The 14,748-nt window shown below is 36.3% G+C and overlaps 1 protein-coding gene across 6 annotated transcripts in view; it reads right to left on the bottom strand.

Annotated features, from left to right (window-relative positions):
* Positions 1–14,748, bottom strand: part of MND1 (meiotic nuclear divisions 1) — a 109,421-nt gene that overhangs the window by 39,519 nt on the left and 55,154 nt on the right. The window lies entirely within an intron of this gene.

The raw sequence follows: 14,748 nt of genomic DNA on the forward strand, positions 1-14,748 counted from the left end.
ACATGTTTTCAATTTTCTTGGATATATACCTAGGAGTGGAACTGCTGGCTCAAATTGTAACTCTATGTATAGCATTTTAGGGAACAGATAAATTGTCCTCCAAAGTGGCTATATCATTTTAATAATACCACCAGCAAACTAAGAGTTCCAATTTCTTCACATCCTCACCAACAATTATTTTCCATTCTTTTTATTATAAGCCATCTTACGCACTGTGAAGTAATATCTCATTTTGGTTTTGATTTGCATTTCCATAATAATTAATGATTGTGAGCATCTTTTCCTATGTTTATTGACCATTTGTATATTTTCCTTGGAAAAATGAATACTTTGCCCATGTTTAAATTGGGTTTTTAAAAATAGTTCAGCTGTCATTTTAAAAAATATATACATTTTGGATATTGGACAGTTGTCAGATACAAGACTTGCAAATATTTTCTCCTATTCTGTGGGTTTTCTTTTCACTTTTTTTTAAAGATTTATTTATTTATTTATTTGACAGAGATAGAGACAGCCAGCAAGAGAAGGAACACAAGCAGGGGGAGCGGGAGAGGAAGAAGCAGGCTCATAGCAAAAGAGCCTGATGTGGGGCTCGATCCCAGAACGCCGGGATAACGCCCTGAGCCAAAGGCAGACGCTTAACCGCTGTGCCACACAGGCGCCCCTCTTTTCACTCTCTTGATAAGGTACTTTGATACACAAAAGTTGTTAATTTTGATGAAGTCGAATTGATCTGTTTTTCTTTTGGTTGTCTGAGCTTTCGGTGTCCTAAGAAACTGCTGCCTAATCCAAGGATACAGAGATATACACTTATTTTTTCTTCTAAGAGTTTTTATAGTTTCTTACATTTAGTTCTTTGATCTGTTCTAGTTTTTATATATGGTCTGAGATGGGAGTCCAGGTTGATTCATTTGCATGTGGATGGTCAGTTATGCCCAGCACCATGAGTTGAGAACACTATTTTTTCCTAATTGAATGGTCTTGACACCATTGGTCTTGAAAACCAATTGGGTTTACTTCTGGACTTTCAATTCTATTTCTTTAACCTGAATGTCTATTCTTTTTTTTTTTTTTAAAGTAATCTCTACACCCAATGTGGGGCTTGAACTCACGACCCCAAGATCAAGTTACATGCTCTTCTGACTGAGCTAGCCAGGTGCCCCCGTGTGTCTATTCTTATACTAGCACCACCCTGTCTTGATTATTGTAGCTTTGTAGGAAGTTTTTAAATTGGGAAATTTGAGTCTTCCAACTTTGCTGTTCTCTTTCATGATTTTTTAAAAAGATTTATTTATATATTTGAGAGAGAGAGAGCATGTACCCAGTGGGGAGAGTCAGAAGGAGAGGGAGAGTGAAACTTAAGCAGAATTGGACCTGAGCACAGAGCCCAACATGGGGCTCAATCTCATGACCCTGGGATCACAACCTGAGCCAAAACCAAGAGTTGGTCGCTTCACTGACTGCACCACCCAGGTGCCCCTCTTATAAGATTCTTTTGGCTATTCTGGGTCCTTTGCATTTTCATATGAATTTTAGGATCGACTTACCAATTTCTACCAAAAAGCAGTTAGAATTTTGATAGGTTTAACACTGAATCTGTAGATCAATTTGAGGAGTATTTCCATCTTAACAATATTAAGTCTTTCTATAAACACAGAATGTCTTTCTGTTTATATAGGTCTTTAGTTTCATTCAATGTTCTGTAGTTTTCAGTATAAGTATTGTATTTCCTTGACTAATTTTATTCCTAAGTATTGTATTCTTTTCTTAATTTCATTTTCAGATTGTTCACTGTTAGCATATAAGATACATGTGATTTTTCTATGTTGATTTTTGTATCCTCCAACTCACTGACCTCGCTTACTATTCAACATGGATGCCTTTTATGTCTCTTTTTTGCCTGATTGCCCTGTCTTGAACTTCCAGTACAATGCTGAATAGAAATGGTGAGCGAGGTCATCCTTGAGGAAAGCACATAGCCTTTCACCATTCAGTATGTCAGCTGTTGATTTATTGTAGATGCCCTTTTATAATTTGAGGACGTTCACTTCCATTCCTAATTTGCTGAGTGTTTGTATCATGAAAGGGTGTTGGATTTTGTCAAATATTTTTTCTTTGTCTAAAGAGACAATCACGTGTTATTGTCACAAATTATGTTTTATATATTGTGTACCCAACAAAAGAGCTTATCATTATTGCTTTATGCACCTGTATTTTATATCAGATAGGACACACACACACACACACACACACACAGATATACTGTCTTTTACATTTACCTGTGAAGCAGCCTTTACCAGTGTGCTTTATTTTTTTATGTTACTGTCTAGCATCCTTTCATGTCAATGAGAAAGACTCCCATATTTTTTAGGGCAGGTCTGCTAGTGACAAACTATCTGAGTCGTTGTTTACGTGGGAATATCTTACTTCATGTTTGAAGGAAAATATTTCTGGATGTGGAGTTCTTGGTGGACAGTTATTTCCCCTCCTTCACTTCGAATACGTCGTCCCAATGCCTTTGGCCTCTATGGCTTCTAATAAAGAAACAAATTGTTAATCTGATTGAAAATTCCTTGTGTGTGATGAGCCGCCTTTCTTGTTGCTTTCAAGAATCTCTGCTTATCTTTTGCCAAGGTGATTATGATGAGTTTATATGTGGATCTTTTTGAGGTTGTCCTAAATTGGAGTTTAAGTTTTTTCGGTATATAGATTGTTTTTCATCAAATTGAGAAGGGTTCAGCTCTTACTTTTTTTTTTTTTTTAAATATTTTATTTATTTATTTGACAGAGATAGAGACAGCCAGCGAGAGAGGGAACACAAGCAGGGGGAGTGGGAGAGGAAGAAGCAGGCTCACAGCAGAGGAGCCTGATGTGGGGCTCGAACCCATAACGCCGGGATCACGCCCTGAGCCGAAGGCAGACGCTTAACCGCTGTGCCACCCAGGCGCCCCTCAGCTCTTACTTTTAATTTAATATTCTTTCAGTCCCGTTCTCTCCTCTCTCCTTTGGGACTTCCTTCGTGTATATGCTGGCACTCTTGATGCTGTGCCACAGGTCTCTTGAGATGCTGTCGATATTTCTTCATTCTTTTTTCTTTCTGTTCCTCAGATTGAGTTATCTCTATGGAACTATTCCCAATTTACTAATTCTTTCTTTTGCCTGCTCAAATTCGCTGTTAATGCCAAGTGAAATGTTCGTTTCAGTTATTATGGTTTTCAACTCCAGCATTTCATTTGGTTCCTTTTTAATAATTTCTGTATGTTTGCTGATATTCTCTACTTGGTGAGATTTCATTCTCAGACTTTCCTTTAGTTCTTTAGACATTTTTTTTTTTTTTAGCTCCTTTAACCTATTTAAAATATCTGACTGAAAGTATGGGTCTAGCAAGTTCAACATTATGCATTGTGCATGAACAATACTTTCTTTGTACATCTCACAATTTTTTAGTTGAAAGTTGGACATTTTAAATAATATAATGTGGCAACTCTGGAAATCAGATACATCCCCTTCTTCCCAGGGTTGTTGTTTTTGGTACTTGTTGTTATTGTTTGTTTAGTGATTTCTGTGAACTAATTCTGTAGTCTTGTATTCTTTGTTATGTGTGGCCACTGAAGTCTCTAGTTCGTTTACCAGGTAGCTAATAATTGAACAGAGATTTCATTAAACACCTGGACTAAAACTCTAAGTCTTTGCTGAGAGGCTGTGTGTGTGAGTGTTGGGGCGGGTTTCAACACTCAGGTAGGCAATTTACAACTCTGCCTTGGCCTTCATTTCCTGCATGCAGAGTGCTAAGGTCTGCTGGAGATGGGAGATTAGGAACTTCCCAGGACTTTCCTGAAATGTGCACGGCCTTATGCATGCATATGGCCTTCTGTATTTCCCAAAACATGTTGCTTTTCAAGGCACCTATGAACATCTCTTTCAGCCTCTCCTTTCAAGCTCTTTGATTACTCTAGTGTTTGGCTTAACTGTTAAGCCAGATAAAATAGCTGTGAAGTTAAAACTCTTACCTGTAATTGTTTTAGACAAATGCTCCCCAGAAAGAGGCTGTTAGGACTGGGCATACTATAAGCCAGATCAAATAAGGACAATCCTTCCTATCGGTGGCTTTCAGAAAACCACCAAAGATGGCAAATAGTGACAGTTTGGGGGAAATGAGGGTCTTAAAGAGCTCCAGCTCCATTTTACTCCCTCTGATACCAGGAATGCACAGCCATTAGTTTTCAAGGTTACTGCTGAGCTATAGAGTAGGGGATGAGAATAGGACAAGTTAAAACACCATAAGCTTATTATTCTTGCTGAGATTCAGCCATTTTTTCTTGAATAGGCAAATCATTGGTTAGTATCTAGAATTCTCGAAAAGTTCTGACAATTTTTGCCAGCTTTCATGGAAGGATAAATTTTCAGAGGTCCATACTCCATCATTATCACTGTCATCCTGGCATTTCTAAGAAGATTTCTTAAGTACTTCTAAGATTTACTTTCAAGTATTTTTGTAGGAATTCAATTTTTATTACAACTTATTTTATCTGTTCTCACTTAAGTAATGGTCAGAGTAACTAAAATTAAATTTTATTTTTTATACATTATTGCTTTGACTGCTCACTTCTTAGATGTTTGGCATCAATCTTGCTAAAGCTTATTTAACGTAGATATCAATAAGTCAACTAGCATGATGAATATAAATGTTTCCTGAAAGAATTATTGAGAAATAAGTAAAAGATTCTACAGAAATATGTCTACATGAATATAAAGGTTACAGCTCTTTTCATCAGAAAAACTGTTTCAAAATAAACCATAACAGACTTAGAGACTAGCCTGATTGTTGTAACATGGGTGTTATAGCCACACTATTAAGAACCAAATCTTATTAAAATCAGTTTGTGAAACTCATAATCCTTTAATCCAGTATTATCTGTGTTGTAATAACATGATAGCCAAAATCCCATGAAACCCTTTATTATCAAAAAGCATGTTTTAAAAACAATAATCTCTCTGGGAAAAGGAAATAATCTCATTTGGGGAAATAGAGGTTAAAATCCAAAGAAATTCTCTAGATTTAGTAATAAGGAGATCACTGCCATTTACTACTTATATGTTTAAATTTCTTGAACCTGTGGGTTTATAATTTACATCAAATTTGAAAAAAAAATAGCCTTTATTTCTTCCGATAGTTAATTCTTCAGATATTTTCCAGGCCTGGACACATGCACACTCACACACTCACCCCACCCCCAGCATACACTCATTTTGGGACTTTGATTACAAATATATTAGGTCACTTGAAGTTGTCCTACATGTCATGGATGCTATTTTCATTTAAAAAATTTATTATTCCTCTCTAGTTTCATTTTGGATAGTTTCTACTGCTATGTCTTCAAATACACTAATTCTTTCTCCTGCAAAATTTAATCTGCCATTAATCCTATCCAGTGTATTTTTCATTTCAGACATTGTAGCATTCAACTCCAGAAGTTTAACATGAATCTTTTTTATATCTTCCATGTTTCTACCTAACTTTCTGAACATACATTTTTTTTAAAGACTTATTCACCTATTTTAGAGAGAGACAGAATGCAAGCAGGCAGAGCGAGGAAGAGCAGAGGGAGAGAATCCCCAAGCAGACTCCCGACTGAGCACAGAGCCTTGATACAGGGCTCCATCTCACAACCCATGAGATCACAACCTGAGCCAAAATCAAGATTCAGATACCCAACTGACTGAGCCACTCAGGTGCTCCTATGTTTATAATAGTTTTAATGTCATTGTCTTCAAATTCTACTATCTGTGTCAGTTCTGGGTCAGTTTTAGTTGAAGGATTATTTTTTTCATTAAGGAACATGTTTTCCTATTTCTTGGCATGCCTGGTAATCTTTCATTATATGTTGGACATTATGAATTTTATTTTGTTGGGTACTGGATATGTTTGTATTCCTAGAAATATTCTTTAGCTTTGTTCTGGGACATACTTCAGTTACTTTGCAATAGTTTGATGTTTTCAAGACGTGGCTGTTATAGGGGCACCTGGATGGCACAGCGGTTGGGTGTCTGCCTTCGGCTCAGGGCGTGATCCCGGTGTTATGGGATCGAGCCCCACATCAGGCTCCTCCACTATGAGCCTGCTTCTTCCTCTCCCACTCCCCCTCCTTGTGTTCCCTCTCTCGCTGGCTGTCTCTATCTCTGTCAAATAAATAAATAAAATCTTTAAAAAAAAAAAAAAAGACGTGGCTGTTATGGTCTGTTAGACGGATGGAGAACAAAGCTCAGTCTAGGGCCAATTAGTGCTTGCTAACTGAGGCAAGATGTTCTTGAGTGCTCTACCTAATGCTTTGTGAATTACAAATTTTTCCAATCAGCCTGGTGAGAACAGGCATTATTCTTGGTCCTGTGTGAGTTCCAGGCACTTGTTCCCTCTAATTCTCTGAAATTGCTCTTTCCCTAGCTTTGGGTAGTTATTTCACCTGCATTCACTGAATACTTGAGGGGAACCCTCTGTAGATACCCAGGGATCTCTTTCTGTGTAATTTCTCCTCTCTAGTATGCTGTCCTGTGAACTCTAGCCACACTGGTCTCCCTGATTCCCCGTTCCATTTGCAGGGCTCTGCCTAGGTTCTCCTTCCTTCTGCCACAGCCTAGAAATGCAATAAAATAAGCCAATGCAATTTTAAGACTTACTTTGTTTCCTTTCTCTAAGAGTCATTGTCCTTTATTGTCTGATATCACGTATCTTAAAAACCTATTTTGTATATTTTATGTGTTGTTTTTCAGGTGGGAGGATAAACCCCGTCTGTTACTACTCTATCTTGCCTAGAAGTAGAAGTGTCACATTTGAATAAAATTTTATTTGTTAGCTGTTCTGAATTTTATTTTATTTCTTTATTTTTTAAAGATTTTATTTATTTATTCGACAGAGATAGAGACAGCCAGCGAGAGAGGGAACATAAGCAAGGGGAGTGGGAGAGGAAGAAGCAGGCTCATAGCGGAGGAGCCTGATGTGGGGCTCGATCCCAGAACGCTGGGATCACGCCCTGAGCCGAAGGCAGATGCTTAATGACTGAGCCAACCAGGCGCCCCAGCTGCTCTGAATTTTAAACCAGAGGAATTAGACATTTCTCTATAAAAGTATGAACTGAAGTTAGTCTAAAATTCTTTTTACAGGTATACAGGCTTTGATAAGATTTTTTTTTCTTCTGATTATCATTTGGTAGCTTTCCACAGGAAAAAATATCCTACCTTCACATCTAAAATATATTTAGGGAATAATGGAATTATCCTACATGACTGTTGTCTATTAAGTAAGTTGTAATTCTCTATAATTAATGTATTTTATTAAAATAGATAATATTCTTAACAGAATGAAATAAAAATAATACAAAGCCAGGAAGTAAGGACCCTTATTCTCTCATTCCCCTATAAAGATCAGATATGCATAATGAAAAAATGTCAAAAATTAATACACATGAATTTATCATTACGAAACTCTACAGGATCCAAATACAGATCCATTTTAGGTGACTACATAATTAAATATAAAAAGATAACCTGGATCTGATGTTGATGAAGAATGATAAAGTTTCTAAACTCACTGTTATCCAGAAAACATTTTCTTCTCATTGACTTCGACCTCATAGCCTGCAAAATACTCATACACATTGGCATGTTTTCCTTAGGTTGAGAAATAAATTACCAACCATGAGGGTTAAGATGGAGAACAGAGGTCAGGCAACCAGTATAAATTACAGTTGGAACTTCCTCCTCAACTATCCTATGCTACTCTCCAGAAAATTCATCATCCTTTATATACCCTGAAACTTCTTCCATCAAGTTTCATCACCTTTCCAAGAGGTGAGGCAACTGCCAAAATTGTTCCTTGATTCAGAAATACAAGAATGGCAACATCTGAAATCACATGGCTGAAATAAAAGTTTTCCCTCTTCATGAATCAGTCTGGCACAATTCTCTACCCTTGTGGGTCTTCTGTGCCTCCAGGTGACCCACTGGCTTAGGCTCACCAACAGTATAGGTCAGAATAGTTTCGTAAGATGAAGTAAGTTTTAGTGATTCCTGAGTGGACAGAAGTAATCAAAATTATGAAAAGGACTGTAAAAATAGGAGGACACAAGTAGAGGTGATGTCAGTCAGGGTCATGTGCCCAGGGCATGAGCGATGGCAATATAATGGGGACCACAAAGTAGAAAAGCAGAAGCCTTGACTGGGTATGGCTACGAGTTGCAAGACCTTGAAAGAAAAGAGAATGAAATTGGGTGAGCAAAGAATTGGTATCATCAAGGAAAAAGTCCCCTAACTACACACAACTGAAATCAGGAAGGAAGGCAGAACCAAGTAAGAGTAACATATGAAGGATCAGATTTGATAACTGTGAAAGCAGAATTTTCATGATGAACTACTAGAGGGCACAGCCATGCTGATCCTAAAACTAAATTACCTAAAGGCAGTAATCTGGGGAAGAAAACTGTTCTCAAAGTTTTCTTTCATGAGAAGCTGCTCTAGACAAAACACACATTTGCTGTCCTCTTTAACAAGCAGTATACATTTCCTTTTACAGATGATTCATGAGCAGGCCTAGCTTTCTCATAGTAACCGCCTATCCTGTCTCTTGCTGCTTTGAGGTGCTTGTGTTCACGGAGGGTCATTTGGTATTAGTTAAAACTTCAAGACTGATTAAAGCGGTTAATTTTGTAGCAGATTTGGCTAGCACTTTATTCTGCAGGATGATGATAAATGAATTAATCTGTGGGCAGCATGAAAGAGCTAACATGTCTCTCTAAATACTTGATTTACAGAAAATGACTGGCTCAGGGCAGAGAGGCTCTTCTGCCTCCACCTCTCTTTGAAAATCACCCTGGGTGATTGGCTGAACCAGGGCCAATACATACCATCATCTGGACTGTGGACTACATGTACATGATTAATGCCTCCTGGAGCTGTGCAAAGCGGGGACCTGTGTCCAAAATTAAATTTAGATTACACGAACTGAACTGCCTAAATATTTTTTAATTGCAAAGACTACCATCAGGGACAACTTAATTGTAATCAAATTACTCTCAAGCTAATTTTAAAGTACCAAATATTTTCAATTTCTCTCAAAGCCTTCAATCACATATTATTAGTTTTTTTTTTAATAAATGTTTCACTCAGTAAAGTTCCCTAAATCAAAAGACAGGCTAAGACAGGAAAATGTGAAGAAAGTTATACGTATTTTCCTAAGCAATTATATGCAATGTCCTTATAATATTCTCTTTCACTTCCTTAAATATTCGAATTTCTATCTTTACATAAATAAATAAAAATTTTTCAAAATAAAGTTTTGGAGATTGGTTTTAAAGTAGAGGAAAACATCACTGGTATATTCAAAAGGCAAGTCAATGCACAGACTGATTTTCTGTAACTTGTAAAATCTTATTTTTGGTATTATCTTTCCTAGAAGATAATGGTGAATTTCATTCTTGAGTCGATGTACTCGGGGGCAACTTAACTCCTTCTCTGACTCCTCAGTTTCCTAAGCTTATATTTTATGTCTTTATCCTTCTACCCTATCTACCTTCCTTCCTCTTAAAATGCTTATGATTTCAAAGTTATCACTTTTCAATGCTTTAAGACTCTTTAATGGAAATATTAATGCAATATTAATACTATTAATGGCTTGATTTTCTCATATACATGGAGAATGGTTACCAGGTAACTAGAGGTATAAAGTCTTTTTTATTGACAAAGTTGAAAACTTTCAAGGTTTGAGTTTGCTTGAGAGTCTCTCTCTTTGCTCCTCCCCTTGCATGCCCTCTCTCTCAAAATAAATAAGTATAAAAAATTAAAAAAAAAATTTTTTTTATTTAAAAAAAAAAAGGGGCAGTGCCTGGGTGGCTCAGTCAGTTTGGCATCTGGCTCTTGGTTTTGGCTCAGGTCACGATCTGAGGGTTGTGAGATCGAGCCCTGTGACCGGCTCCACACTGTGCATGGAGCCTGCTTGAGATTCTCTCTCTCTCTCTGCTCCTCTCCTCACTCTCTCTCTCTCCACCTCCCTCTAAAATTTTTTCAAAAAATTAAAAAACCTTTAGGTGTGATATAAACTTACGTATTTCTTCCACAACTTGTGGGTCACATTCTTTGTATTTTTCTACTTCTGCCTTCAGCTGTTCCCTTTGGTCTCGAAGTGAAGACAGCTCTTTTGCTAGCATGGTTCGTTCTTCCTGCATTCAAAATAGTTTTATGTACAATTAAGACAAGCAAAATGTCATATGCTGTAAGGTTATACGTTTTATAAACATTTTCATCTTATTTCTCATAAGTAACGTGCACTAGGCTTTGGACAGCATTATATATACACATATCTATATTCACAGTATAAGAAACAAACTCAACTCTCATTTTTCTCTGAAATCTTAAGGATCTTTCATATATTTTTGACTAGTTGAATGGGAATTAATATGTAGAATGAACCACATCATAAGTAGATGAAAGGTCACTGATTATCAAATGTTAGGAAAAGATACTGCCTCTTGGGTAGTTTCATAAGATTCTTCTGTCAATATATAATATTTTATGGCAACATCATCATTATACAATTTTCTTTAAAAGTGTGATAGACAATTTTTCAACCTTTAAGGATGATTAGCTTTTAAAAATATTTAAAGATATCAGAAAGAACAAATTATTGCTTGTGGCCTCCTATCACTTTCCTTTAAAGGTAAACCAGAATAAAGCTTTTAAAACAACAGGATCCAATAAACACGATTTGAAATTTCTAGCCATAGTTCTCACTAACAGGAAGTCACAGTGCCATAGTTTTCGATTCGTATGTATGAACAGTTATGGTACAGACTTTCAGGATAATCCTGAAGCAAAGCCAAATAGAGTTCAAGCTGCCTCAATGGGATTTATTTAAGGTTCCTTGCTAGCTTATATTTTGGTACTTGTATTTTTTTACTTTTGCCTTTAACTGTTCTCTTTTGTTCCAAAGTGAAGAAAGGCTCCTTTGCTAGCATTTGTACAAGGGAATGCATAGGCAGAGCAGCATGGGCTGAGTGGCTTAGTCCAACAGAACTCTACAATGATAGAAACGTTCCAGATGTGTGCTCTCCGATGCAGGAAACATTAGCCAAATGGACCTCCTGAGTATACGATATATGGCTATTGTTACTGAAAAACTGAATTTAATTGCACTTATTTTTAATTTAAGTGTAAACGGCCACACATGATTACAGTGTATACTGTATTAGCACAGCTCGGAAGAGATTGAAAAATAACTACAATATAAGGTGGTTATTATTTGCCAACCACACCCAAATTATACATGCTCCACCATGAAAAATGAGAAAAGCAGCAAAATGGTGAAGACTCTGTGCGAAGGCAATGATAAGTCTCCAGACACCCTGAACTGCGAGATGCCTCAGACTGTTACTAGCACTGAGATCTTTGCCACATTACTTTTATTTCTTGCGCCTTTAGTTACTCGAATTAAAAATGGAGATGGTAATAGTGGCTACCTCCTTGCACTGCTGGCAGGATTCAATGAACATAAAACGCACTGGGATCGTACCTGCCTGGCTCAGAGCAAGGACATTATGTATGTTAGCTATTTCTTCTTCTTCTTCATCAGCAGCAACACCATGAAAAATGCCAAGTAAATGGGGGCTAGGTGCTTCTGAAAAATCCTGATTGCTGTGCTCAGGATGAACACGAGAGTTCATCCTTCTCAGGAGCCTTTCTAAGCTACTATATTCCTCTGAGAGCTGCAGCACCCACAAGGATTTTTCCCAGGTGCAATGGATCCAGAGGACTGGGTAACACTCAGCAGACAACTTTTGGGCATGGATATTAGTTGAAGGTGTACCTACAATTTATTGCCAGTGCTGAGGAAGAAAAAAAGGATCAAATAAAGAAATGGTAATTGCTACTGTCCATTAAAGAAATATAACAGCTTCAAGTTACGCTCAGAACTTACCTTCCCTTAAATATTCTTCAAAAATTACCATTCTCCAATTCCTATCTGTGACTGCTGACTATTCCCATAAAAGAAGGTATGTGAAATAATTTTGAAAAGCCACTGTAAGCCTGTGGTGTATTCTTTGCAATAATGTGACTGTTTCTGAGTCTCTTTCACAATTAAGTGGTACAAATAGAGGCCTAGATGGAATGCTTAGTGGTGCATGTTGATCTTCAATATGTTTCCAAGTCATAAATCCATACTTGAGATAATGATGAAACTAGAAAATAAAGTGATTTTTAAAAACCCCTAATACTTCAGAACATTATACTTTTTAAAATAAAATAATGTCAATATTCATTTAAATAATTTAGAAATATTACAAAGCCCCAAGGATAATATGTTACTGTTTTCAATTTGTTCTGTGCCAAGACTTAAAAAACATGACTCTTAAAATTTTACATAAACATTTATAAAGGGCTTACCTTGTGCCAGGTACTCTTCTGAGTGCTTTGCAAATATTAGCTAGTTTAACCCACAAAATAACCTAATGAGGTAGATTTTATCCCCTATTTTACAGCTGGGAAAACTGAGAACAGAGAATTCAGGAGACTTTCAAACCCAGGCTGTCTGGCTCTGGGGTTTATGCTTCTATGCTGTGCTGCCATATATAATATAATAATATAATATAATAATAAAAGATAAACCCAGATTTACAATTAGTGAATCCTACCAGGTCCTATGTTCATGTCCTTTGCTGTATTCACCTCTCTTCTGGTAGGAATAGTACAATCCTCACAGGAAGCTCTAAGTTCTTACTTTTCTATTTAGAATTGACATTATTCAAGAATCTACAGACAAACTTACCGTTTCATGTCGGCCAATTTTAGCTTTCTCAATGCTTTTCTGTAGACTTGCATGCTTTTGGTTTCCCTCAGATAACTGGAAAATTAAATTAATAAAATGGCTTTTTAAGATAAACTTGCTTAACATGAAGTTTATGAGTCAAGAAGTCAATATGAGATTTGTTTTTAGCCCAAGTCAGTGTAACAAGTCAAAGACTACAACGGAAACTAACTTCTCTAATTTGAAGAAAACCAAGTACCATGAATCATTAGGGCAGAATGAAAAAAAAAAAAAAGTTCAAAAATATTTCCTCTTATCCAATCAGAAAAGTGAATAATATGCTTTCAAATCTTTACTTATCAGGTTCCCCGAATCCAAGCCAAATAACTTGAGGTATATTATTTAGTTAAAAATTGAATTTGAAAATTCAAAAAAATGTTTTTTTTTTTTGTTTTGTTTTNAAAAAAAAAAAAGTTCAAAAATATTTCCTCTTATCCAATCAGAAAAGTGAATAATATGCTTTCAAATCTTTACTTATCAGGTTCCCCGAATCCAAGCCAAATAACTTGAGGTATATTATTTAGTTAAAAATTGAATTTGAAAATTCAAAAAAATGTTTTATATAAATTCTTTCTTCAAATTTCATTTCACTTCGGCCTACAGTCTTTTANAGAGATAGAGACAGCCAGCGAGAGAGGGAACACAAGCAGGGGGAGTGGGAGAGGAAGAAGCAGGCTCATATCAGAGGAGCCTGATGTGGGGCTCGATCCCATAACGCTGGGATCACGCCCTGAGCCGAAGGCAGACGCTTAACCGCTGTGCCACCCAGGCGCCCCCAAAAAAATGTTTTATATAAATTCTTTCTTCAAATTTCATTTCACTTCTGCCTATAGTCTTTTGAAAACGCCCTAGACTGTTTCTTAGAGACCTGTAGTGTTATGGCCTGTTTCACTAACATAGTCAAAAAAGAATGCATCACCTATTAGTCTTAAATCAGGTATGTTATAAGGAATTACATACTTGATACACTAAATTCTTAAAGAAGAAAAAAATCTATGAGCCTGTTGCTGATTTTATGCATGTTTTACATACTTTAAAAGTGATCAGTTCAAGTATTGTACCCTTAAGCTTAGAAAGTAGTCAAGTTGTATGTGGAAATGCATCAAATAATACCAGCATAAAGAGACCATAAATATAGAATATCCATTAGCATATGGCTGAGCCCACGCCAAAAAGGACTGGTTAATTTTAAAACATGGCTTCCCCTGCTTAATTTTATTAATCACACCTGGGCCCATGACTAAATAATCACAGGATATTCCCAATATTAAATTCTCCATCACATCTTTTGTTAGAAATTTCAGACTCATATGATTGGGTAAGAGCCTCCTTAAAATATATTTTACTCCTCTCTCACTCTTGAGTTATAAACATTTAGAAAATAATTAATAATTGGATGAATGATTTCTTTAAGCTGATTATAAGATGCTGACCTTTCACAATACGACCTAGTTATATGTAGAGGGTAAATAATACTTATTATGTGTCACAGATTAAAAATCACAAATGGTATCTTCAAAATGTTGGTCACTTTACCCTGGTTTTAGGAAATCTTCCATTTCTCGATATGCATAAAGGAAACATTGTCAACTTTCCTAATGGTTCTCTAGTCACTGATTCTAATATAGCATGAACAAGATCCATCTGTGATGCCAAGAAGACACCACCACCAAACCAGGTATACTTCTTCTGAGAGGAATTATCTTCGTAAGTTAAAAAAAAAAAAATCTGCTATACATTTAGGAGCCAAAATAAAGCTTTAAAGTCCTAAATTTAACAAGGAGATCTGGTTCTTTAAAACAAGGGTTCCCATTTATAAAATAACAACATGTTTAAAAAGTTAATATTCCACCCTTCAGGACTCACCTGAAATAATTAATAAATGCATGTGACATTTA

The sequence above is a fragment of the Ailuropoda melanoleuca genome, chromosome 5, assembly GCF_002007445.2.
Source record: "Ailuropoda melanoleuca isolate Jingjing chromosome 5, ASM200744v2, whole genome shotgun sequence".
Classification (NCBI taxonomy): domain Eukaryota; kingdom Metazoa; phylum Chordata; class Mammalia; order Carnivora; family Ursidae; genus Ailuropoda; species Ailuropoda melanoleuca.